This window comes from Athene noctua, chromosome 2 (assembly GCF_965140245.1).
Source record: "Athene noctua chromosome 2, bAthNoc1.hap1.1, whole genome shotgun sequence".
Classification (NCBI taxonomy): Eukaryota; Metazoa; Chordata; class Aves; order Strigiformes; family Strigidae; genus Athene; species Athene noctua.
In genome coordinates, this window is record NC_134038.1 from 139808408 (window position 1) to 139821606 (window position 13199).

General features: G+C 44.9%; 1 long non-coding RNA gene across 3 annotated transcripts; it reads right to left on the reverse strand.

The window, feature by feature from the left end:
• Positions 1-3826: 3826 nt before the first annotated feature.
• Positions 3827-12929, reverse strand: LOC141958024 (uncharacterized). Of its 3 annotated transcripts, none has more exons than XR_012633225.1 (3): positions 12652-12929; positions 12174-12270; positions 3827-8271 (listed from the first exon to the last, which is right to left on the reverse strand). It is a non-coding gene; the product is annotated as an uncharacterized LOC141958024 (long non-coding RNA). The 3 variants fall into 3 exon arrangements; XR_012633224.1 differs by having other exon boundaries at positions 12174-12361; XR_012633223.1 differs by having other exon boundaries at positions 12174-12361; positions 12506-12929.
• Positions 12930-13199: the final 270 nt, after the last annotated feature.

Sequence of the window (13199 nt, forward strand, 5' to 3'; positions counted from 1 at the left end):
ATTTTCTGAGGGGTGAAATGGATGCTGTTGGCTGGCCTGGCTTGTCACATACCTTAAACCACTGAAAGCTGACAACCCAACCTGAGTAATGCTTTGTTTGATGCCATGCTTCCTTTTAGGAGACTGGAATCAGATCGTGTGAATCCAAATCTGCATGTTATTCCTTCATGAGAAAACATGATCTGCATCAACTCATTTACAGTTTTTGCTGAACTGGGTGCCCCTGGGACTGTGGGAGCCTATCCAGGTGAGAAGAATTTGGCTGTAGCAGTAGTTTAGCTGTGGGAGAGGAGATGACTGCAGTGCTTCTCCAGCCCTGGCTCCTCAGAAAACTGTGAATGAAGAAATAATTCAAAGAAAAGCAAAACAGCTGCTAGCAAAGTAATATTAAGGTAAAAATCCAGATGAGGAGTGGGTTTGAGCATCACCTACAAAATCCCTGTAACCCTGTGGAAGTGAAATGTAAGTTATACACACTGCAGTCAGTTCATACACCCCAGGAATGAGCTGTCTCCTGAGCCCAGGGTGGCCAAACCAGGTTTCTGATAGCTCTGAGAACTTCACCACTGTACACATGATGATGGTGAAGGTGGCAGACCTCCCGAAGCATCTAGATAACCACTTGGAGAGTGCTAGGGAAGATCGGTGGGTGCCAGTAAATAAAAAGGTTGCAGACTTCACGATGATGTTCTGTGAGATGCTCCCTGCAGAGGAATGCGCAGAAATGCAGATACCTGTGAGGAACTTAGAGAGGAACTTGAATATTTTTTAAGAAGCTGGAAAATTCTTGCAGGAGACTACCTGGGAAAGATGGGCTCTATCAAAATCAAAATAGGACCTGGCACTTACAGTGTAAAGGATTAAAGGATGGTTTTTAACTAGAAGCTGACATAAATCTGGGTGCAGAGGAGTACACAGCCTGAGATGACACCACCTCCAGGGGTGAAAACATAAATTCTGTATCAGAAAGGGACTGGATAAATTAAGGGAGGACAAATCCCACCAGGGCCATTAAATTCTATGGTCCAGTTCCTCACGGTTGCTGGAATCTGGAGGCGTAAGCAAGGGATTTATCAGAGGCACAGGTCATGTGGTAGAGATGAGTCTTCACAGCCTCTTTTTTGACTCATGATTCCCCACACAAGACAGAATAATGGAAGTGCTGAGGGAGAGATCTTTAAACTGCCTGCCCACTACAAGATCACTTGCATGGGCCCCATGTCCCCCACAGCCCATCTCTGCCACTTCTTGCCTGCCACACTGGCTCCTCCATTGAGCACTGGCCATCGCACAGTGCCAGCCCCACACCCAAGCCTCCTCTGACCAATGCTCTGCTTCACGATGAGCAGCCACCAACAACTTTTCTGCCAATCTGGGGATGTTGCAGCCACCTGAGCAGCTCATGCAAGGAACTTCTGCTTTTTGTAGCCCCTGCCCAGGCATGTGGGAGATGCCTTGTTTGAGTCCTAAATATGTTTCACTTAAGCCATGATGTTGGTGTACTAAAGTGCTGTAATTTTGCTAGGTCTCTCTTTACATTGCTGTAATTACCATAATAAGCTGTTTTAACTGGGTCTTTTATAAGTAACAGCAACATAAAAATATCTCAGCATGTTTTCCTTTAATGAGGTACAACTTCTGTGCAATCTTCCCTACACTTTCTTCAGTGTCTCTGCGATGGATGCGGCATCTTTTTCATCTCCTCCCCATCATTGCGCTACTTCACCCCTGAGCTAGCAAGCTGGCCCTGGGACCCTCAGCGGGGCTTCATCCAGGCTGTCTCAATCTGGAAAATGCAGTGGCAGTGGTGCTGAGTGATGCCAGCATGGGGCACAAGAGCATTTCCCCTGCTTGGCCTCTCCACCAGGAGCAAAGTTTTCGGGATGTCTCAGGGAGCGAGGCGACTTTGTCTGTGGGTATCATGACTGGCTGAGCCAAGGGAGGGGACATTCACCGCCACGGCTGTGGGCCCTGCCAGCGTGTGGGTCACACTGCCCAGATGCTGCACATGCCGCAGGGAATGGGTTACCATCACCTGCACCTCGTGTCCATTTAAGGACACCGGGGGGGAAAGTGATGACAAAAGGGATTGATACCCAAATGCTAAGGCAGAAGTTCAGTGCCGGGGCCAGTAACTGATACGAGCCACTACAGACGAGCCGTGAAGCAGAAAGGGTTCTGACTATGTGGCACAGGGATTTGAAGGACAGCTGTGGAGAGCTTTCTCTGTCATTGCTGCTGGCAGAAAGCACTAATGCGGTCAGGCAGTGACTCTGCTCCAGCCATCCGTTCACACCACTGCCGCCCAGCTCCATCAGCCCGGTCTCGAGGACTGCCTCTGCCCCTCGGCCCTCGCCCCCCAAATGCTGCTGCGGGAGAGCCAGAATACGGGCATGGAGCACGGTCCAAAAAGCCTCAGACAATTACGCCACCATAATATCACATCAGCGAACTCACAGTTTGACTGCTTACGGCAGATGGACGAACACTTGTCGGTTATCTGGTGCTGAGCGAGAGGCAGATTTATTTCCAGAGCTTGCGACTCTCATTTCTCCCAGCTGAAGCTGCAAGGCAGAGTGTGCATCTGTGATTTTATTTTTTTTTCAGGCACAGCTATGTTGCAGTGAGGTCTATCACCAAAGGCGATTGGATTTTTGGCGTGTTTTTATGGGGGAGGCAGGAAGGAGGGTGGACGGTGTCACTGCCTTCCACAGCACTGGAATCTGCTTGAATTCACACAAGCATGAACTGAATTTCCAAATCTCAGCCATACCTTGTGTGCACTGGCAACTGGTTCACCAGCAAAGGACTGCAAAGCCCCATAAAGCTGGGTAAAAAGCACCAGGTATGTTCATTTGTGGGATGCTAATGTGCACTCTAAAAATAAAGGACACCGTGAATTGCCATCTTGGAGCTGGCCAAGGGTCCACTCAGCCCTATCTCCAGTCTCGGCTGTTGACAACACCGACTGTGTTGGGAAATGGAAGGAAACCCTCAGGAGACAGCTGCACTGGTCTCCTGAGCAAAGCTGACTTATACCTGAAAATAATGCATGGGCTACAGAACTAACTGCACTTGCTACAAAACCAGCATCGTATGCTTTCTGCCAACATTTCTCCAGTGAGACATCAGTGCAACCCAACAATTGCTAGCAGGCAGGATCTAACAGGGACTGAAAAATATTCTGAGGTGTGAGATTTACTGAAACCTGTAAAGCACCAGCTGCAAGAACCTCATTTACTAACCACTCACCAAGGCTCTTCTTTTTCTCAAAAATATCCCTGTTGCAGGAAATTTGGAAAAGATGTACAGTTTGCAAATGTCTGTAAAAGGCTTCAATACAGCTGCTAAGGACTATCTCATTTTCAAAAATGCACTATAAGATTTGATAGTTCACTTAATTTTTCTTTAAGGAATTGTTAATATTTACTGGAAACTGATCCTGAAGTCAACCACTGACTTTCAGCTTTAAACTGTTCCTTCAGCTTCAAACCTGTCCGTGAAGGGTTATTAGTACCTCCTGACTGGATGATGTTTTTGGTAGAAAGAGCAGGGGAAAGTATGCATTAAAAGTGTTCCATTTTCTAAACAGTTTTCTCTGTTCATTTTGGATGGGATCTGTCTTAGAATAACAGAAATAATTTAATCTGAAGCAGGTTGAATATTTTGAGATGCCCCCTTTTATTTCCCCCCCCCCCCCCCCCCCCCCCCCCCGGAAAAGATAACACAAGTGAAACACAAGGGAAATGGTAAAAAAAAATCAGGTGCTGTACTTATTGCAAGGAAATCTGTTTATGCGTGATTTGAAATCAGAGCACAGTTTCACTTCATTCTGCCTTGTGTTGTTGTGTTTCATATTTCATGCTTTGGTTAACACTTATTTAGTCTATTTCTAGAGGCTGTGACAGGTTGTCCCAAAAGTTTTTAGACTTGCTGAGCATACAGTCTTCACAAAGCATGTCAAAATGAAAGGAACAAAAAATACATTTATTTTTATGAACAACAACAAAAAAAAGAATATTTTAAAGACCCAACCTTTCCTCCTGACATTGTAACGTGAAGCACGTAAGTCATCAACACATCAGTTTTCAACAGCTTTGAAGGAAATAAAATGATTTTGTGTGGAATTTCCTTTCTATAATTCAAAGAAACACAAATGGAAGATTTGGTTCTCCTCCTGTATTCAGGGAAATAAAAAATTAAGTGTTAATTTTTCCCCTTTTCAGCCAATTCTTATTTTAGCCAGTTTCAGGGGCTTTTTAAAGGCTTTTCCTTCTTCCTAGTCATATCTCTGTGGGAAAGGAAGATATGATCAATGCATAAGGGTCAGTCCTGTGCTTGTCAGCTTCTTGTGTTTGCCTTCATCATAGGCTGACCAAGTCCAATTATACTGAAAACATTTTAAGAACATGGTAACACCTTTGGGACTGCCAGTGCATAGAGGATCCTTCAGGAAGAGAAAGCGATGAATGGAGGTGAATGCATTTGGCCAGGACTGTGAAATTTTGCCTGTATTTCCTCCTGTTTTTCCAAGCCAGGCACTCTGGCCCTCACCACAAGAAAATGCCAATCTCATGGATTCAAATGAGCCTCTTGGTTTGCCGTGTGGGCATGACAAAGGACACTAGATTTATTTTGGTGCAAAGGCCCTGCTTCTCCACAGTTTACTCCTTGGGCGGTCGGTGCAACTCTGGAACCTGTGTGAGCCAGGGTGATTTTAATGCACCATTTCTACCCAGATGATACCCTTGTGCCCCACCTCCAGCATTTCCATCAGGGTCTGACAGCTGGGCATCAGCTGGGCTGACTTGGACCTTTATTGTTTTTCTTGTGCTTGTGGCTGTTAAGGAGGAGGGCAGAGAGAAAGGCACTAGGGGCTCCCCCAGGCTCCTGGCTCCCTCCTGCTTGGGGATGCTTTGCCTCCCAAGCCTGGGAAATGGCATCAGTGTTGAAACTCCCCCACTGTTTCCCAGCTCCTTTATAAATCTGCCACTAAAATGCACAACAGAGGGGTCCTTTAAAAATCATGAGAGAGACTCTGCAGCAGTCATTTGATTTCTAGGCTAATTAAAGGTGTGCACAGAGACACATTCACACACGCACCTGCTAAATAATCAGGCAGGCAGTTCAGCATTACGTTTTCCTTATTATCTCTGCCCCTCTCCCTATGCCCGTGTTTGATGCCCCAGGAAAGGCAATTACCCGGTTCACTTTCCTCAGAGTCTACCTACACACTCAGGAAACACTTCACCACACGGGCAGTGCCCAATGCCAAATGGCATCCTCAATCTTGCTTTATAGACATAGCTGCAAATGAAATTTTTTTTTTTTTCCTGTCTGAATCCCTGTGCTCTTTGGATTTCAGGTAGCCCCTGCATCTATTTGGCCACCCTGTGTGTTGCAAAGGATGTGTTTTCTGTAGTTAAAAAATAAAACAAGGACTGGAGTGAAGGCTGGCATTTCTTGTACTGGGGAGCACCACTGCTCATTCCAGCTGACACCAAGCACACTAATTCCCCCCTACTCGTCTTTGCCATTGAGGAGATTCAACCCATTGCCACGTCATTGTTATAATAATCCCCAGCTCCTGGACACCAGTCCAAGTATGACAGTCACACAAAACCAATGTCACACTCATCTCGGGCAGGCTGTGCTTCAGCAGTATGTCTTCATTCCCTGCGCCTGCTGCACTGACTTCAGTCATCATTCCCCTTTGCAGCAGCAGCTCAGGGCCAGGCAGCACGAGAAGAGGAGCTGGCTGTGTCACTCCTTCCTGCTACAGTTTTCTAGACCTGACTTTTTTTTCTTTTTCCCCCAGAGCGAAAATCCTCACTTGTGTTGACTACAGCTGTGTTCTCTGCCCTGACCTCAGTCACATGCAAAACACAGGGTCCTCTTCAAGTATGTCCCCGTGGATCATCCACTCCTCTCTGAAAACTTCCAGTGCCTTCCCTTTTCCAACCCAGTCAGGTTTCTGAGACCTTTCTGCTCTCAGTTTCAGGCTCTTTGCAGTCTTGCTTCTTTCTATTTATTGCTCTTGATTCTTCCAAGGAAGCCAGCATTTCCACAGTCCAATTTTTTAACAAAACAGCTCTCATGCATTTTTCAGTGCTGTTTCTCATGCATGGCGTATCACTTCTGAATTATCCACAGGGCCTTCGTTTCTTCCTGTCCCTCCTCAGCTTCTACCATGACAGTTTGTTCTATTAGTGGTTCAGAAAAGGGGCAATTGGGATAAATGAAATTTATTTTAAAATATAGGTTCATGCTGTGCTTTTTTTTTTTTAATTTGCCTTTTATATGCTGGATGCATTGTTGGTTTATGAGCTTTTCTAAATAGCAGCTATGTCTTTTTAGACGCGCAAAGAATAATTCAGGGTAATTCAGCCCGATACAGCAGCTCTCCTTCCCAGCTGAGGTCTCCTTCAGTGAGCACTGCCAAGGGGGAAGAGATGCTCATTAAGAGCCTCTCAGCTGCCAGTCAGCTGGCTCGAGGCAGCCGGCCCCACTTTACATTGAGAAGAAATAGCTCATGGAGGATTCTCACTACTGTGGTCTCAGGGAACACAGTTGGGACCCCATAGCCTGCTGGGTCTGGTGTATGGGCACGTATTTCATGTCCTTGACCTTGATGTGATGCAACTGAGTCTGTACTGCCCCAGAGGCTGGCAGTATGTGGTAGGTGGGGATGCTCACTCGGCAATACCGTTGCACCGGGCACTTTTGTAGTGTCATGAGATGAGGCTTCTGCTGGGACTCTGCCCTGTCCTGCAGAAGCACAACGCTCTTGAGTTAATTTGGTGCTTTCATTTCACCTAAGATCAGGGTTGAGAAGTGCAAAGGCCTGTGAGAATGAAAAGTGAAAGGAGAGGAAAATATTTCAGGGGATTTTCAGAGTCAACTGTTGCTGGAGTGGCGAGCACCATTGTCAGCATGACAGAAATGAGCCCTTCTTTGGGGATTTTGGGCAAAACTGGAGCTGATTCTTTGACCATCTGCAGCTTTTACCTCTGCCTATTCACATTTGGATGTGTTTGATGCTTCAGAAAGGTATTCAACCCATGGGGCAGAGCCCGTAGGCAAGGGAAAATGGCTGTGAAACCACTAGGATTTCAAACACAAAACGAAACCATATCATATATACCTCACTCCTCATACACTTGCACTAACAAATGAGATGCATGAAAACAATAACCAAGCTTCCCAAGTTTTGCCTAATTTTCATTGGGTTTCACAGTAAAACTTCAGAAATGCTATCTGAGGTGGAGGTGGTTATTTCTTGAAAAGGGTGCATAGCTTTCTAGTTAAAACCCACTTTAACCTAGAAGTCCTGCTCTAAAAACCCATCCTTGTCTCATATTTGCATAAACTTATTCACTAATTATATCTGACTATGTAAGTTGAAGGAAGAAAGGTATGCAGCAGTGTGAATAGGAGCAAACACCCATTAAGAGCTAGTGTCCCATTAAGACCTGGCTGGCTGATGCTGAATTGTTTCTGATTTGGGTTTTTTTTTAATCATCTCTCACATCTAGGGACCAAGAAAAGGATTACATTAAGTGGACTAGTGTTGCTCATGGCTTGAAAATAGATTCCCTTTGCCCAAACTTCCCAGCTCTTTTCTGTTTGCTTTCTGTAGACATTAGAGTGATGGAGCCTGACTTGCATGAATGCTCATGGAAAGCCCATTTGAAGTCTGCACGCTCGAATACTGTCATATAGCAGAAGTGCTGGGCTGCGATGACAAAGATCTACCAGAGCCTCAAGCTTAAACTTGCCTAATGAGGGACAAAAATTCTTTATCCACCACTGCTGTGACCATTTCTCTTCATTTTGTGCTCTGCAATTAGCACATTTAAAAGGGACACTGCTTAATGCAGCAGGGGTCCCAGTTTTTCGGAAATTTTTCTAGAGCCCAGGCACACAAGCAAGTGAATGAGGTTTTGACTGTGCCACTGGCATCCTGTCCTGGGGATGCAGGTGTCGTTATTTCAAGTGAATGTAATAAAAGGATTGCATTTCAGCTCGGCACAGAGACAGCAGAGATTACGGTACAACCCCTTTTCCAGGGCTGAAGCTTGGAGGAAAACCTCTCCAGCAGTATAAAGTTTATATTATCAACCCAAAGCTTTTCCCCTGATCACAAAATCTGCATTCCTGCAGATGGAGAAAAAAACCCAACCCTATGTGATACCACTCATGATGAACTCAGCTGTCTTTTGAACAGGCAGGTTGAAATACTTGTAGCAGACCCTTCACAGTCCATCTGACCTGTTAGGAAAGAAGAAAGATAATAAATTGGACAAGTAAATTTGAATTACAAATAAATTAGAGAAAGCCACAATCAAGGTACTGACATTCAGTAAGCAAAAAAAGAAAGCTTTTGTGCAGGTAAATTATCTGCTGCAAATTATTTACTCAGATCTGCTGTGAAGAGCTCTCAGTATGGGGCAGACAGAAACAGGTACTTTGTTTGCTGGTTCAGGCTTCTGGTCCCAAGAATCAATCTTTGGCCATTAAAAAAACACTGCTGCCTTTTCAAGTGTAATCTATTCAATAAGATGCTTTTTTTTTCGGGGGGGGATGCTGCAGAGATTCTTGATTTTCATTTGTCTTTGTCTGGAGATGTGAAATAAGTTTGCCATATTGTCCATTTCATGCTAATTTCTCAATATATTCATATATTCATTTTGGATATGGGATTTGTGAAGGACTCTGTTAACTCTCAGACACTGCTGTTAAAAATGGAGATAAACCTGCTGAAGATAATTTAATTCTATTTCTGTAGAGCAAGTAATATTAAAACTAATGGCATATGAGAGGAGCTTGGGTGTTTTTTTAACTTTGAGTGTTTTACAACATTTGTGAAGAGCAGTGGTCCTTGGATGGGGAGTGGGGACCCCTGCCTCCCGCTCCATGCTGTGCTGTCAACACACTAAACCTCTGCTTGAGGTGCTGGAAAAGGTCCTGCTGGTTTGGGGCAAACCACGCTACCCCACCTTAGTTCAGCCTTCCTTTTCACAGGAGACCCTGTATCTCATGAGGATCTCATTTCATACACACAAGTAAAATGTTCTCCAAAAGCATGGGTGCCTCTCGATCCAGTCCAGGCATCAGCAATATTTCTGCTGCTTTCAAGCCAAGTCCTTCAAACCAGGAGCAGAGTGTTGTGGTGCAGGGATGAGGCATGATGTAAAGCCTGGGGCTGGAATAACACCACCATAAAGGTGCTGCCTGGGACACATACAGGCAGAGCAACATGTTTTATACCTTCTGTATCTTTATCTTCAAACTTTATATACACTTCAGGTTGCCACTGGGTTATTTTTAGGCCATTTCGGGAATATATATTTCTGCAAGAGATATTTCTGGGAGCTCTGCCAAATTTGAAACTGTAGTAACCTATACATCCCCCACTAGGATGTATACCAAACAGCCACTGCCATTCTCTTCCTTGCTACTCTTTGCAGCCCCCAGGGAGAAGGCACATCAGTCTGTAGGAAAAAGGAGTGTGAAATAAATGCCCCCGCAAGGCTCTGGAAGAGCTAGGCCCCAGCAGCACATGTCCCTGCTGGAAGGAGCACACATGCACCCATCACCCACCAGGATCCCCCTGCGTGGACACAGATGCACCAAGAGCAGTGCGAGTGCTTTGGCAGGGGGGGAAATGTTGGGGTATGGCCATACAGCCCCCTCAGAGCTGTTCTGCTCTGTGCGATGTGACGGACAAAGCAGATAGGAGCTATTCATCTGCCAGGCTGTGTGAAGCTGTTTGTCTGATAAGCAGGCCCTGAAACGACTGCTGTAACTCCAGATGTTGTGGTTTGAAGTGCTGGGAAATTCCTTGTGTTAGAAATGTTGGCCTGGGTTTTGAGTCCTGGAATTTCATCTGGAAGCATCTTTCCATTTGTCAAATGTGTGTTGTGAACCAACAAGCAAATCTGAGTTTCTCTGGGTTTGGATGCACTTGCAAGGGTTTGATGCAGCTGGAAAACAGAATATGCAATGGGATCCCAGACACTGCTGGGGCAGGGCAGAAGCATGGCCCTGAACACAGAAATGAACTGCGTCTCTCGCAGTTTAGTTGCACATTTTCAGGGCTTGAACTGTTCTGTACTTGGTGTGGTAGGGCACAGAGCTTTGAAATGTGGCCAAAGATACAAAGCACAGTTGTTTCTTTCCCGATCACTGGCAGTGCTCTAGAATTACCAAAAGTAACTAAATCTCTTTTCATGGAACCATCTTTTCCCTATTTGGGTGTCAGGATTTTTCTGTATGCATTGTATTCATATGTACAAGACATGATGCTGTCAGAGTTACAGAGAGAATTTTTTTACTGTAACACTGCCTTTTCCCTTTATCACAAAAGTATGGATCAGCTAAATTCTGCTGTACACAGAGGACCGATTTTCCACAAAGGAAGTCATCAATAGAGAAAAAGAATTTAAATGCTAAATTAACCACCCCAACAAAAGCAATGTTTTAGCCTAATGCCTCCTCAATGTCTAGAACAAATTTTTCTAAGAGAGAGTTTTATATGGAATCTGTGTCAAAGTAGATCTATTATCTGATAGATAAGTAATGGGCTTCATCAGTCATTTCTATCCATGGGAAGGGGGCAAAGCAGGGAAGAGGTAAGTGAGTCTGTTGGAAGGCTGTCCATTGGAAGCATTACCCAGACAGGGAGATTGCATGTCTGCATGCAGACTTGAAAAGACACAGATCATCAGATACGAGCGCATGCCTTTGAAAATGGGTCATAAACATTAGAAGAAAGGATACAAGGACAAAGGGAGTAGCAGAGCTTTAAACTGTGGAGGTTATTTAAGTGTGTGTATGTACGTGTGTGTGTGCATGTCTGCATATGTGATAAATAAGCAGGATAAAGAACTCAAATCTGTCAAACAACGATATTGAGTTAAAGGCTTGTTTATATCAATATTGCTCGACCCTCCTATGCCTCCCTCCTTGAAGATGTGCTGGGAACTATATTAAAATACCCTGTATAGTAGCACCTAAAATACACATTGCATAGAGCAATGGGAGCTGCACCAGATAATGTGTCTCTCCATAGCAGTACCTCGACCCATTCCTAGGTGCTGGAAGACAGCTGTCTGTTCCATGAGGTTGTCAGCATGATCCTGACCTGGGACAATGAACTCACCCTCAATCAGCCCCATAGCATGAATTAGGAGTCAGCATGGATCAGGGAGGACAGTCAGTTTGGATGCTGTCACGCCTTCCTTAGAAGGTGACCTTGCTTAGAAGATGATGCGTTTCAGCACGTGAGCATTGTACATAGGAAGCAATGCTTTCCAAATGTAATGGCATGATTTGCAACCTGGTTGTCATTCTTGCCCACACCACCACTAGCTTTAAGGTAAAAAATGGTCAGTAGAAGTCTATTGGTGGCATACAGGTATTTCTGGCTTCTGCTCCCTCCTCTGCTCATCTTGACTCAATTGGAAAACAGTTTAAATCAGTAGTGGCTTTAATAACACTTCTTTGGGCAAACAAAGTGAAGTAACTGGAATTTAAGGGGCTGGTTAAATGTGGCACCACCGGGTTTCTAGAAGCTCTTTGCATCTTTCTGTCTATAACAGGGCTTTATTCCTCTTGTGACTCAGGGAAATAGGAATCTGGTAAGAAAATAAGTCAGTTTGTTCGTATTGCAGGAAACCAGAAACTGATATGAGCAAATACTTGCAAAGTCCTAATGCATTATGACATATCAGAACCGCATCATGCTCAAAAGCCAGCAGAAATGAAGATGTTCAACAGTTTGAATTAACTGAAAATAGGGAGTATTTCTGAGCCATTTGCTTAGCGCGGTCTTTATTAGAAATGTTGCTGTTCCCCTCCAAAATATGTAAGCATGTGTCATTGCTGGAGGGTAAACAGCATGCACTCAACACTCAGGCATCCTCTCTGTGGAGGCAAAGAGCAGCCCTGTGAAAGACCTCCCACATGCTCTGGGAATGTAGCCTTGAGCACCTGGGGTCTCAAAGGGAAAAATATTTTACATACTGGAGAGCACATGGAGCCCACCAAACACATGTACACACATATTCAAAAATAGCCTATGTACTTGCCTCCGAACAGACTGTGATATTAACAATAATCTGCCAAAACCAGCATATACTGTAAACGAAACCTCAGCTTTAGTCACTCACCTGGCCTTTGCATTCATGGAGGGATGTCCCACAACCACCGACTCCATAGTGGCTCAGTCCCTTTTTTCTGGTTATGTCCTCTTCCTTTCCAACGCAGCTATACAACGAGATGAAAAAAATTTACTCCAATTATTGGGGCACTGAATTTTCGAGACATCCGATCCTTGAAAGAGAGGAGGGCTTTCTTTCTGGAAAAGGGAACACAGTGAAAAAACAGAAAGCAAAAAGAAGTTTAACTTGTGTTTTCATTTTCCCTCTCTCTGTGCAACCTTGAATGTAGGAAGAGGCATTGGTCTCATGGGATGTGCCAGCACGCCCTGAGCAATACCTACAGAGAGCATCCACTGAAGGTGTGGAAGCCACTGGCAGCTGAGGCAGAGGACAGTCAGACTGGTGAAGAAGTGTGCTGCCTCAGGGTGAAACAATACCCAGGGGGAACAGTAGCTCTGGCACAATCTGCCAGCATTCGTATAAATACCATAAAGCTTTTATGTCTCCTCCACTCTCAGGCCTCTCTCATCCTGCTGGCTAGGGTGCAGCCCCGAGGCTCCTATACGAGTATCATTTTCTGCAGATCGTTCACCAGATGTGAATAGAGTTGTGCCCATGGAAGACTGGCCTGGATAGCTGCAGTCCAGGTTCTCTAAGAGGTGACCTCAGAGGGACACCAGAGCTTCTCTTCATCTTCTGTCAGGTGAGTGTGACAGTCCTCAGATGCAGCAGGACCATTGTGAAGCTGCCACAGGTGGGATCCAGGATTAATGAATGCTAAAGGCATTGCAAGTGGTATTTTCCTAGCAGATGGGCTTAAGCACCACTTTTAAAGCTACAGTTAAGAGTGAGTGACACAGGGAGTTTACAGAGCTACAGAAGGGCTTCAGACTATTATTATTGTTTTTATTGCTGAGTGCAGTTGCCCTAGTTTCAAGAGACAAGGCTGATGCAATTTATTGCTATATTAATAATCTTCATCATATCCTTTTTTGCGGATCCCTCTTGCATGTTTCTTTAAAACCCATGAGATCA